This window comes from Asparagus officinalis, chromosome 9 (assembly GCF_001876935.1).
Source record: "Asparagus officinalis chromosome 9, Aspof.V1, whole genome shotgun sequence".
Lineage (NCBI taxonomy): Eukaryota > Viridiplantae > Streptophyta > Magnoliopsida > Asparagales > Asparagaceae > Asparagus > Asparagus officinalis.
In genome coordinates, this window is record NC_033802.1 from 1410242 (window position 1) to 1424822 (window position 14581).

The 14581-nt window shown below is 30.8% G+C and overlaps 1 protein-coding gene across 1 annotated transcript in view; it reads right to left on the reverse strand.

Moving 5' to 3' along the window:
* The window catches only part of LOC109823741 (serine/arginine-rich splicing factor 4-like), a 12107-nt gene extending 7014 nt beyond the window's left edge, over window positions 1-5093 (reverse strand). The window contains 1 exon segment of the mRNA XM_020390104.1: window positions 4985-5093. The gene's annotated coding sequence lies outside the window, so the exon portion shown is untranslated.

A 14581-nucleotide genomic window follows, 5' to 3' on the forward strand; every position in this document is an offset into this window, starting at 1 on the left:
CGCCGGTCCTCCCGCTGGCCGTCAAGTAAATTTTTTTAATTAGTTAACTTATAAACTGTTTTTTAAAGGACAAATCTTTGCAAAAGACCACTTTTAAAACGTAATTAGCAAAATAGACCAAAAAGTATTTAATTAACAAAATATACCATTTTTGCTAAAAGTTAGTCTATTTGCTAATTAAATGTCAAAATTGGCCTATTTCAAAATTTTATCAATTTCACAACTATTTTGTTCATAAAAAATTATAAACATGGTTATATATATAAATTGTGAAAAAGTTACATTTGATGCAATTATAATTTTCCATTTAATTGTCAAAAGTAAGTTTCTAAAAAAGACTTAGGGTAAATTTAGTTGTGCATTGTTCTTCTAGAAAGTGTTGTGTTGTAGTTAACAAATATATATAATGAAATGAATTTCCATTGTCATTACTATATTTTAAAATTATAACTACAGTTGAATTTTATGCATGCAAACGGAGACCAACATTAACTTCGAATAAGAAAAAAAATATAATAAACAATAAGAGTGTATACCCACAATATAAAAAAAATGTCATGATGAGGTGAATACGTAGTTAATAAAATAAGAGGATATATATATAATAATAATAATAAATAGAAAGTGTTGTGATTTTTATCAAATAAGCCAAGAACATAATTAATTAGAAAAACAAACCAAGAAAATATTTAACTAGCAAAATAGGTCAATTTTGACTAAAAGTTGGTCTATTTTGCTAATTAAGTTTTTAGGTCTTTTTTGCTAATTAAATACTTTTTTGTCTATTTTGCTAATTAAGTTTTAAAAGTGGCCTATTTCAAAGATTTGTCCTTTTTTAAATTAGTTGACTTATAAACTGCTTTTTAATTAGTTAACTTACTTATTGTTTTAGGTAAAATTTTCACTTATGAACTTTTTTTAATTTAAATAGTTAACTTTGTTCAATTTAGTTTAATTAATTATTTTAATTAAGTTAAATTTATTTTGATCTTGTTCAATTTTAGTTAATTTTAGTTTAACTAGTTCAATTTTAGTTTAATCTTGTTTAATTTTAGCTAATTTTAGATAATTGTAGTTAATTTTACTTTAATCTTGTTCAATTTTAGTTAATTTTAGTTTAATCTTGTTCAATTTTAGTTAATTTTAGTTTAATCTTGTTCAATTTTAGTTCAAATTTTTTTGTAATTTTATATAAACTTTAATACATATTTTTATAAATTATTATAATTAAATAAGTTTAAAAATAGGCAAACGCCTAGGCGCTAGGCCTCGGCTTGGATGCTAGTCAATCTAACGCCCTCTGTAATATTGATAGCTTAGGCATTGTGGGCAGCCACGGGAACCACAAAATCTATGCATCAAACAAATTGTGTGGCCATTGTTGAATGCAAAGCCACCAGTGCATGTTTTATACCAGCCTAATAGATATCGAGCAAAGGGCCCTCTGGTGCAATATGTTACAATTTTACATAGTTATGAGATATGATATCGGTCTTTTGAAGTGTGTAGGGTATTATCGGTCTTTCAAATTATATTTATCAGTCTTTAATGGATAGTTATAATGGGACTTAGTTTACATTTAATAAGGGATACAATGACTAACTTGAAGGGAGGAAAGTAAGGGACCAACTTGAGAATGAAGGCCTAGTACAGGGACCAAATTGCCCTTTTACCCACTTACAAACAAAGTTTTTTTTTAACATCCGTTAAAAATTGGGTGTTAAATTTTCATTAATGACCACCATTACCCTCAAGAGGTCCATATACTTTTGATTTAAAACACATCTTTCAAATTTTAAAATCATCTAAGCTTACTAAAAAATCAATCCCTAAAACTAAAGACGTAGGTGAGCCACATAGCACGTTAAGTAGAAGTGTATATCTTAGTTTGAACTGTAGACTTGCAGCACAAATTATGTTCAAATTGTTGACAAGTAAACAATAGTTAAAACATATCTATACTTTCAAAATATTGATCTACATACAAATACACTTGACAAATTATGATTTTTAAACATTGAGAAAAAGATCTAATTCCCTTTTACTTTCTCCTAATGTTTTGCTCTAAAGTCTCATCTCACTGTAACCTAATTTTGTAGAGCCTTAAGAGAAGAAGAAAAAAGCCCCTGCATTAAATGGAAAATAACAATGCACAATGAGTTAAAGGAAAGCATATTTGAGACAATTAATCATTAATCAAAAATAAAAATGCTAAGTTCAAGCTCTAAGCTCTCGGTCAAAAACTATTGCCGGAAGGTAAGTGATCACAGAAGAACATATTTCCCCATTTCAACTTCAGTTTCTTGTAAACATTGCAGTAATTCCTTTCAACCAAGTGACAATTTGGATTTTATTTCTATGAGTAGCATGTGATCAAATGGCATTGGAGATGCAGCCCTTGAACCCGAGTTCAATAAAAAACATCCCTTTAGAAAACAAATTGAATTGCGTAGGGTAGTATTGTCCTTTTAATTTTTATCTAATGGAGTTTTTAACGGAAAGTGAAAATAGTACTAAGTTTACATCTATCAAGGGGTACAGAGACTAAGTTGAGAAAGAATAAAGTGGAGGGACCAATTTGAATATGAGCCAAGATGAGCCCTTACTACAGGGACCAAATTGATATTTAGCCAGCTATTGACTAACTGGATGAATTCCATGCTTAATCTAGAGAAGGTACAACATTCTAATTCTCTATGTTAAAATGGTTATCCCAAAAACAGCAACAGCTAACTACTAATGAAGTTCAAAAGAAAATATTTCCACTTACAAATTCTAACAGAAATCTTAGCAGGTAGCAATCAATGAATCTATCTCTCATTCACTATTAAAGAAAATAGGATAATGCATGAGAGAGGGGAAGCAGTACCTTGAGAGGGACCATACTGATTCAAATCAGTAAACCTTAGAACTGTTCTTTCATTCAAGAAGTGAACAAAGAAGGAAACGAGAAAGTACAGCGATAAATCAAAACTAACGCCCCAGACTGTTATAATAAATTGTGTGGTTCTCGCACACTGAAACTGATCTGTGTATAGCCACACATGGGTTGATGGGATAATACTAGCTGTTGGAGTTGTAACATATGAGTAAGCTGGCACAGTGCTTATTTAAGTTTGGGAAAACAGCAAATATTCTCACGAATGTACTTCACTTGTCTACTTATTTAGAGAGATACAGGTATGATCCAAAAGTTTTTAGACCATTTGTTTGTAATTGATGGCTTTAATTAGGACCTTTGCAAGTTCAGTTTGAAATTCTATTTTAAAATAAAAGTTTTCCATTAGGTTAAAATCTGTTTATAAAGTCTATTATGAGTGGGAAATGGACATTCTGATAGAAGCAGTTGAAATTCTAGCTTATTATTTCAATATGGTAAAAAGTCTTTGTTTTTAAGCATCTTAAATTCATGAACTTATATGACTTTTATTATTTTAATTTCCCTACTATTTGAGCCAACTCAAAAGAAGCTGAACCATCTAATATTCGAAACATGAAATAAATGCACAAATATATTTGAGGAAATTCTTAGATGTAAAGTGAGCCAAAATGGCAAAAGGTAATGGAAATAAGTTTAATATTGCAATCTTCTTCATTCAACAAATATGATTTTCTTATTTGTTTGTATTCATCAGATTTATGTACATGTTTGTATACATACATCTAATTGTTCTATCTTTTATCAATATTTTTTTAATTGAACTTAATTCTTGAATCTTACATGTTTTATATGTTCCAAATATTAGTTGTTTAGCCTTTTTTACTGATTTCTTAAAATTTTATGTGTTTTGAGCTTTCTGGCAAAATCTGAGTCCCCAATCATTCTGCACCCCTTCGGACAATGCTTGATTACATGGTTAGAGATCAACAAAGTAGTCGCTCACCAACTTCTTACAGGTTGTCTTTTCCAAAAGTAAAAAGGAGCATTTATGAAACTTTTACTGCCCTAACTTCTTGTAGTCCTCCGGTAATTTGTCCCCAATAGAATGTTCCAACATGGAAAGTATCAATTTGTGTTAGGACCTATGTTTGGTCTTGATATCCTTCTCAATTTAGGTTTACGCACAAGAAAACAATTCTTTAAATGATTCATCTAGGACTGTTTAAGATCACCCTGAATTTCATGTACAGTTCGCCCCTTTGGCTTATGTCTATAAACAAGATAGTCATGTCTCTTTATGTGTGCCTAAGCATGTGCATCTAATTCAATGTGTGCATTTTTTTTTTTTTGTCAATCTAAGTATATGTAAGATCAGTAAAAAAAATTATATGTACATATGCAGAGACAAACCATTTCCCTCCCGGATTAAATATGACACCCCCATAATTTACAAAATATCATTGTCTCCTTGATATACTACATTCATCCGCCACTCAATACGGAATTCTCTGTCTGCTATGATCTCGATATCCAACATTTAGAACACTAATCATTTCTCATATATTTTGAGGAATTTAACTGCCTCCTATTATCACTATTGATCCGTAGGGGAAATCTGGAAACATACTACGATTCACCTCTAAAAACATCTCATACAAACTAAGGACAAAAAACGGAATATCAAAAGTTTAGAATTGGGATTTGCATTTATTTCTCTTCGACGACTTAAACATAGGTCCTGCTAATGGAAAAATTCGTGACACCATAGCAATCAAATTTTGTGTCAGATTGCAAGCTTCCAGATAATCACAAACAAGAATTTATCGTGTACGGCTATATTAAACCCCAAAAAAACGTAAACATTAAGAAAACTCAAAGTTTAAACTGAAAATGAAAAGTAAAAACCCTAATTCCATCATTTTTCTTCAAAACTACACTAAATTGCGTCAAAAATTTAAACTAACCGGATAAAATCCATGCATAACATAGAGAGAGCACTAACAAACATCAAAATTGATCATTAAAAAAAACATCGCGAATCAAATATAAGAATCGTCCAGGAAAATCGAAGAGTGAGCGAGAGAGATAGAGAGGAATCGATACCTTGTGAGAGAAGAGATCGATCGAATCAGCGAAACCCTAGAATCGTTCTTTCATTTGAAAAAGGTGAAGAGACGGAGAAAAAGAAAAAATGAGGGCAGTAGCAAACGAAAAGCACTGAACCCCCTGAATCACTGTTAAAACGACTGTATGGTTCTCGCACACTGAAACTGATCTGTGTATAAGACACAAAACTGCTTGATGAGTGAATAATAGCCGTCGGATTTGTAACGTGTGAAAAAGATGGTGGCACACCGTTTTTTAAAGTTGAGGAGGACTCACACCGAATATTCTCACAACGAAGTTTGTTCTTCCTTTGTTTCCTTTTCAGGATTTTCTTTTTTCACTTAAAATCGTTAATCGTTAAAACGCTACTAGAGTTTTCTACGGATTAATTAGGGTCCATTTGTTTTGATTTTTTTTAAGAGGAAAGTCTGTCAAAACTGTCAGTTTTGACAGGCTTTCTTGCAAAAACGTATTTTTTAGAGGTGTTTTTTAAGAAAGCCTGCCAAAACTGACCTGCCAAAACTGATAGTTTTTGTCAGTTTTGACAGTTTTCACACCATTTTCCTCTTCAAAAAAAATCAAAACAAACGGGCCTTTAGCCAACTACACCTAATATCAATACCGCAACCCATCAAAATTTCTGATAACAAGCTTTGATAGGTCATATTCGGGCCTGGGTTGATATATACCTGGCCTGTTAAACATTAGTCTATTTTACACAAAAAGACAAAAGACAATAGTAAACCTAATAAGATATTGGGCCTGCGAATTAATGGGCCTTCAATTGAGCTCCTACAACAATCAGTAGGCCTGGTTTGGGTTTTAGCACAAACCTGAACTAAACTAGAAAGTTTTTATGACACAAAGGGGCTGTTTGGTTGGCTGACAAACTAAGAATAAGAAATCAAAACACCCGACACGCCTATGTGAAGGTGTTCGATTTCCTTTTCTTGTGTTTGGTTGAGAGAGAAAAAAAAAAGAAGAAATATTGTGTATGTGAGACCCGCCCACTAATAAGATAATAGTGTCATGGGTCCCAAATTTAAGGAAACACATTTCCTCCAAAAAAAATCATGAAATAGGATTAAAAACATGGACTGGGCCCGACAATCTATTTCCCATGAGTTATCTCCCGGGCTTAGGTTTCTAGGAAATGAACCAAACACCCACAAAGAAGAAAAGACGTTTCCTAATAGTTCATGTGCTCATCACGAGCGCAACTATGAGCAACTACAAGCAGACCCGATGCGTCGTTGCAGCCCATTCCGTACAATTGATCCCAAAACCCTGTTAAGGCCCAAATACTGCGAAATAAATTCCTACTTATTTACCTTTTGTCATCGGTGAACGGGATGAGCGTAACGCGCGACGTATCCCAAAGTCAAAAGACTTATTTGAGAGAATTATAACTTTTGCAAGTGATCTATAATAACGTGATAATAGGTGGATATGACTAAAATATGAACCTCGTTAGTTTACCATTTGCTCTTAAGCCCTTTATTAGATACATTTAATAAATAAATAAAAAACACCAAGCCCAGAGAGGGGTCGATGCAACAGCCAACGGAATAGGCTTGAATTATTTATTTTACCCTGCAAAATCTTCCCTTTTTATTTTGGTCCCTTTAGCAAACGACAAATATAATCCACTGTTCTTAACCAACTTCATTAAAATATGATGGCAGTCTAATCTCTACAGGACAAGCATGTTCAAGATTGGTTGTATAAGATCCTTGGTCTGCCACGATGCACATTTACCCTGATTTAGATTCTGTTTTATATATATAGTGTAACCCTCTTAATTTTAAAAATTATACAAAATTTCTGTCAAGCCCTTCAACTTTTGACATCCAACAAAAAACCCTAATGGCGTTAACCGCAACTTTCCCGTGATGGAAAAAATCATGCAGAGGGTTGTTTTTGACAGTGAAAGCATTTGTGGAGTTTTTTGAAAAACGTTCAAAGTTGAAAGTTGAAGTAGGTTTTTTTTTCTCGTTTAATTTTTTTCCCTTTTTTGGGAGGGGCTGGGGGATCTGAGAAGGGTGGCACTAGGGGCACATTCTCAACCACACCTCCAACCACACCTCTTCTCTCATTTGCTACAGTGCACCGGGCCCCACATGAGATTTTAAAATCTCATGTGGCGGGCCCCACATGAGATTTTAAAATCTCATGTGGGGCCCGGTGCACTGTAGCAAATGAGAGAGAGGGTGTGGTTGGAGGTGTGGTTGGAGGTGTGCCTCTATCATTTTCCATCTGAGAAATGCCCTAACTTAAAGGGAAGTTTCACGAAAATTAACCTTTTAAGAGATAAACATTGATAAAAAGTATCTATATTCTTCCATTTACTTGTATAATGTATAATGATATGGAAGAGAGAAGTGGGGTTGTTGCCTGATTGTACTTTCCTTCCATTTTCTTAACAAATCACTAATTAACTTATAAAGATTAGGTAGCCAGTTAAGCGAGAAACATGGTTTCCATAGTAGTTTTCTTGTCGTTAGAAGGCATATGGCTGCGAGAATATTCTGATTCTCAACACAATAGCCTACACGATACACGAGAGTATACTCATGCCTACGCACTTGTAATACACGTGATTAAATAACATGATTAAGTATTTTTTTTGATCATTTATTTACTAAAGTTTGTTCGGCGATTCCACTTTGATAGTTTTTACTCACTTATGTCTCTAAACTTTAGAATTGTGATTATTTATTTCTTTGATGTTTGTTTGAATACACTACACCTAATTTAAAATTTTCATGTTGATAATTGCATTGACCAGAAATAAATGTAATTTGAAGCCAATTAGAATTTTCATATTATTTGCACCGACTTAAAACCAAGCATTACCTGAGAAAGTATAGTGTTGCAAAAGCGAAAAACACTTAAAAATTTTGTGTTATACGAGGAAGGCGATTAAAGCTAATATAGCATGATGATTGATTTAACGTATGCTAAAATGACAAAAAAGAGAATATGGAGTTTGTTCCTAGTCATTGATTGACTTCATAAAAAATTATAAACTAAATATTAATGCTAACTCTAGTATATTTTTATATGATAAAAGGATCCACGTATGCATATAAAAGTACTAAAAAGTTCGTAAAAATTCCTACTATAGATTCCTAATTTCGCTCAAAAAAATTATATTTTATATAAAATATTCAAAAAATAATATCTTTTATTCCTCTTGCTTTATTTTTTTATTGAGCCAAGATCAACTTTTCTTCACATTTATATTTTTCATGGGAAATTCTAGAGCAATATCTTCATCATCTATATTGGTTGTGACATCAGGCTGGACTTGAATTTCTTATACTATTATCTTTCCCAGGCTCGTTAATCTTTTATCTTCTAGTCTAACTTCACAAAGAGTTGAATATATTTCTAATGTTCAACACAAACTTCTGAAAATACAGACTTCGAGTTTTTATCCGTTTCAACGAGAACAAATGTTAACTTCGTGTATATTAAAATTTCTGTCTTCCTAATTTCTTACTTAAATAAGATTAGAAGTTACCTCTTTTTTCTCTACAATGAATTCTTATGTTATGTATCCAATAAGAGTTTTTGTTACATCAATAATATTATATTTTTTCTATGGCTGTTATTTTCCACGAGGATCTGAACTAATACCTATATTTTTATTATCAATTTGCCTTAGATTATAATGTTAATATTTAATTCCTTTAGTATTTGAACAATAAAGTATGAAATTTATAAGTAGTAACTAATTTTTTAATATTTTTGTGGAGAATTCTTCTTTGATTGGGACAAAATTGTTTAATATATTCTTTAATAGGAACTCATTTGGTGCTTCTTTGATAGACATGTCTTATATTAATATCAATTTAAGTGACTTGTAGGTGTTTTCCAAATTTTTAGTTTACTTCCTTCACTTTCTCATTTGAAATAAAAATAGTTTGATTCTTTTGGATGATGTCTCTGAACTTTCTAATAGTTTCTCCACGTCTATCTCATTGTGTTCTTTTACCCTATAAATATAATTAACAGTAGATCAATGTTTGTAAATTATAATCAATTAAAGGTAAGCTATTCTATTATAAGTTTTTATCAGTTTTTTGTGATCTAGTCTTCTATCTATTAATATTACTTATATATTTTTACTTCTGCAACTAATTAATGAAAATATGCAATTACATATTTATTTTTCTTGTTTGTTCCATAGAGGATGATTTTTTAATTAGGATAAAGTTGTTTAATATTTTATTTAAGAAGAACTCAGTCAGTGTTTTTCTCATGTATATATCTTACGTTAATGTTAATTCAAGTGATTTATAGATGCTTCTAAATTTTTTGCTTATTTTCTTTATTTTTTTATTTGAAACAGTTTAATTCTTTTGAAGCATATCTCTAAACTTTCTGATAGTTTCTCCATACATAACTACTTGTATGTATTATTAACATTAAAGACTATTTTTTATAAGTTATAATCAAATAATGCTGATCTATTATATTGTAGTTATTTATTAGTTTTATGGACTTAATCTTCTATCAATTAACGTTACTTAAGTATTTTTGCTACTCCAACTTATAAGAAAATTAAATGCATTTGCTTTACTTTATATAGTGATGATAGGTTTTTAGCTATTACATATTTTTTAAAATTTTATTATTTAATCGGATGTTTTTAATATATTCTTATTGCTATATTTGATCAGCATTAGCATAGACTATTTTTATTTGCTTAAAAAAGGATAGTAATTCTTGAATTTGAACTTAAATTTATATATCCTAATAAAAGAACATCAAATAATTATGCTTTTCTTTGCCAAATTTAGTTTCAGGTCTTTTTTGTGATTTTAAACTTTTTAAGGTGTTCTTTGTAATTTTTAAAAATTTAGGAGTTTTTTTAAAAATATTAATTTTCAGTTTGGTGATTGTAATTTGCATATTTTATATGTTGGTAGTAATTTTTAAATATCAGGATATTTCTTACAACTCTGAAATTTTGAGGGTGCTATTTGTGACTATTAAATCTTTAGGTTGTCTTTAAAAAAAATTTAACAATCTGCCAATAATTTTTAGATTTGATGTGTATTGATTACAAACTTTGAAATTTTAGAAATTTTTTGTGATTTTTAACCTTGAAGAAAGTTTTTTGCAATTCTTATAGCTTTGAGGTTAATTATAGCAATTTTTAAATTTTTAGGCGACTGATGGTAATCCCTTAAATTCATCTATGTTGTTTGTAAGTTCTAAAATTTTAGAATTTTACAGTCTTTTTTTTAATTTAAACTTTTGAAGGTGTTCCTATAATTTTTAAAACATCGGGGTTAATAAATACAAATTTTATATTCTTCAGAGGCTGATGTTAATTTTTTTATTTCATGTTTATTGTTTTAAGTTTTATGTCATAGTTTTTTTTATAATTTTAAACTTTTGAGGTTATTTTGTGCAATTTTGAAACTTCTTAGTGTCTTTATAAATACTTCATGTATTAGTATGTTAGCTATGTATAATTTCCTTTCCTTAAAAAACTAATATCGTGGATATGTTTATTTATAGATAGTTCATATGAGATTAGGATATGATATAATTAAGATTAGGATATAAATTAAGATTTAAATAAAATATTAAAATTAGTGAAGGGTAATATTTTATTTTTTTTAAATTGTTGAGCTATAAATAGTACACTTGGGATTAGAATATGATATAATTATGATTATAATATATTAAAATTTAAATAAAATGTTTAAAATAGTAAAGGGTAAAGGGTAATATTGACAATTGAAAGTTTTCCCCAACTCATATTTTTAAAGAGAGTATTATTTTTTTTTTTACGATACCAAACTACAAAGGCTATGGTCTCAAAGGCCTTTTGTTCTGTTTTTTAATCATACCAAACTATGAAGACTATGGTCTCAGAACTATACCAAATTAAGACCTAGAGAAACAAAGATGAGTAGTTGATTCTATCATAACACCCCCGCAAAAAAAGGGGTGAACTATACCATTCACGGATGATTAGAGGATTAGTTTGAAAACATTACATATCTAGAAGTCTTTTATTTAAGGTGTAGATCACCTCACTCTAATAAAGACGGTCCCCATAAGATTCGTACTCAAAAAAAATAAGAGTGTAAATTGAAGATGCACCCCCTTATTTATATCTTCAGTTACACTAAACCCCTCAATTCATTTCCTGACAATTATCTAGTGGCCCTCAATTCATGAGAAAAAAGGGGGTGCTACTTGCAATTATCTTTCAAAAAAAAGGAACTTTGGGGATGTTAAGTGCTAGTATATGAGTTGAAATGCAAATGAAGGTATAAATGGGGTGGGGGGGAGTTGGGTTATGTTCAATTGATGCAAAAACATAAAGGGAAGCAACAAAGGAGCATGTTTTGGGTTTGAGAAATTATCCAATAATCCATGTCCACTTTGGGAGTTTGTGCATTAAAGATTATTATTTACTTTTGTGTCAATACAAAATATGATGACTTGGAAGTTGCTATACACTAATCTATATAGGTTCTTTATCTGCCCAGTGCACCAGCTATTAAGTAGATATTAAAGATCATTGGATTAATTATGTCTCTTATATTGAGGATCATAATCCTTTTTATGATGAAAATGGTATATGTGTTAATGCTAGCTATAATCACTAGATAATAGTAAAAATGAATTTCATTTAACTCACATCCTAATCTTATTAGCTTAGTGAAATAATTACAATTTATATTGCTGTTAACAAGATGCAAAAATATTGCATATGCCTCACCAATTAACAATGCCAAATAGAACACTGTTTCATCACTACCATGATTACTGTTTGCGTCAAATAATCCATAAAACAGGATAAAGATACCATTAAACGTCTAAAACAATCAGTACTTGTAACTGTGTTAAGCTTGGAATGCATCCAAAACCTATTATCATGATAGGTCAACTCTCTACATGTGATAATCAAACATTTTTATTTTTATTTTTGTCTTTACAGAGAAGAGATCTAACTAGTGTGGTTGTTAGCTTCTTAATCCTTCTAGTTTATGATATAATCATGTTTATTGTTATTTTGTTTAGAAGTGCATCCAGTTTAGCCGAACACTTTATTTTACCCTTTATTTAAAATTATTTTTAGGATTTACTTAAGATGGGAGACTTGGAATCATGATTGATTTATGGTAGTTGGGTTTTATTATGTGCATACTTCTCTTGTTATCTTCTAATTGATCATTTTTCAAAAATATAAAACTTTAAACTATAAAGTTTGCACATTATTATTTTTCACCTTCTTCTTCATATAATTTATTAAAAAAATACAGGTTTTAAAAGCAAGAATAAAAAATAAAAATTACTGAATCGGTCAAAGACTCCTTCAAAATAAAAACACTATTCTCACATAGTAATCTGACCCAAATATTTTCCTTGCGAATCACTTCTTACAGATGATTGTCTGATTTTGGACAAACTTGTACAGGTTAGGGAAGGATGTGACACATACCTTAAGATCACAGGAACTCTATGAATGCTCATCCCCTCATAAGTCATTGCAAAATAAATAACCACCCACTTCTATATATTCATTTAGTTTTATAAATAAATTAATATGGGTTAGAGATGGGCATATCTAACTCTATTCACCAAAGAGGAATTGTATTTATGATTCGGACAGTGATAAATATACTTTTATAAGCCCCCATTTCAATATATATTGTACTGTCTTTTTTAACATGAAAAATTCTTTATAATGTACATAAAAGAACAAAAGTTACACAAGACCGAGGAGAGAGGTGAATGCAATAAATTTTCTCCCATGTTTCAGCTCCCCTCTCATAAATGCATGGAAATTTTCGTGACTAACACTCCTAGCTTCAAACTTTATAGTATTTTCAGACTGGAAAATAAAAAATAACTACGGACAAATTTTCAAACGAGACCCATTTAGACTTTTATTCCTAAAAAACGACCTCATTCAAACAAAATTACAAAAACCGACATGGTTTCAGCCTCAGCTCTGAAACCAGGTAGGTTTTTGAATTTTTTTTTTCGAAACTTCACGAGAGTTGAACTCCCGTGAAATTTAGTAGATGTGCTAAACTTCACGGGAGTTCAACTCCCGTGAAGTTTCATAGTTCAAAAAAAAATTTTGAACTATGAAACTTCACGGGAGTTGAACTCCCATGAAGTTTAGCACATCTACTAAACTTCACGGGAGTTCAACTCCCGTGAAGTTTCGAAAAAAAAAATTCAAAAACCGACCTGGTTTCATAGCTGAGGCTGAAACCAGATCGGTTTTTGTAATTTTGTTTGAATGAGGTCGTTTTTTAGGATTAAGTTCACAAATGAGTCTCTTTTGAAATTTTGTCCAAATAACTGCTCATGTGATGCAACTAGCTATCAGCTTTAAGACTCCAAGTAAAATACTCCGTTGTCTTTTACTTTATTAGTTACAAACTTTGGATCTTTCTCTCTGTCCCCACAGATTACTGAAGCGTAGGGCCAACATCCTGCTAAAAGAAAAGCAAGTTCCTTAAGTATTTTCACATTGATTAAATGTCGCCTAGTACAGTACTATAGTACACTTGCACTATACATCAAATAAACTACTGAAGAAACTTTTTTGCAAACTTTACCCAAAAGTTTCCTTTTGTATATTCGCCTATGAAATTATATCAAACTTTTGATCAAGGGTTAACTACCCATATACAGAACTGCAGTAGACAGCTAAAATCTTTGGGAATCAATTGGAAATTAACGTAATTTAATAAAATGTTGAATCTTGCATGTTCACTGCACAGACAAGGACACTGATGACTTAAACTAATTAAAAAGCAGATGATGAAATGAAGGATTGAATATTGGATACGAAAACTAAACAACTCCATCAACCAGATTCAGCCTCCTTTTCTATTTTCAATCAGTATTCAGGATGGTGTATTGAATACCTATATATTTATGTCTCCAACCCTATATTTTAATGCCCACATGAAGGGACCCAACTCATACTCTCTCCCCCTCTCTCTGGGGGTAGATTTAGTCTAGCCCCCTCTACTTGCACTAAATTTTGAAACACCCCTTTACCGAGAAATATTTTATAGTTTTGAAATCAAATATACAAAAATTTTTCTTCAATCCTTTTTATTATAAGGACTTAACCTTTGGTTGAATTAATTAATGATATTGCAACTTTTAGTTCTCTTCATCAATTCTGTTTTTTTAAAGCAAATATATCATGTTTGTATCATGAACTTTTTTTTTGTTCTAATCTTAAATTTGAAACCTAGAGTAATCATAACTTTCGCTTTATCACTACTTGTAATTTGACCTACCAATTTAATCGGAAACTTTATTACTCCAGTATTACACATTCAGAGACAATCTCAATCGTTTCCGTTTGATTCTCCCGGTTCAACTTTTTTCATGTATAATCTGTATAGATTTTCCGTATCTAACGAATCCTCTTCACATTTTCTAATCCTCTAAGCCTCTTCAAGATTTGAAAAAAAGAAGATTAAAAACTAGGGACGTGTACCAAAATTTCCCATAAAATTAACAAAATAAAACCCCAGTGCCATTGCCACTACCCTAACCCCCCACCCCCATCTCTCCATTATTGCCACC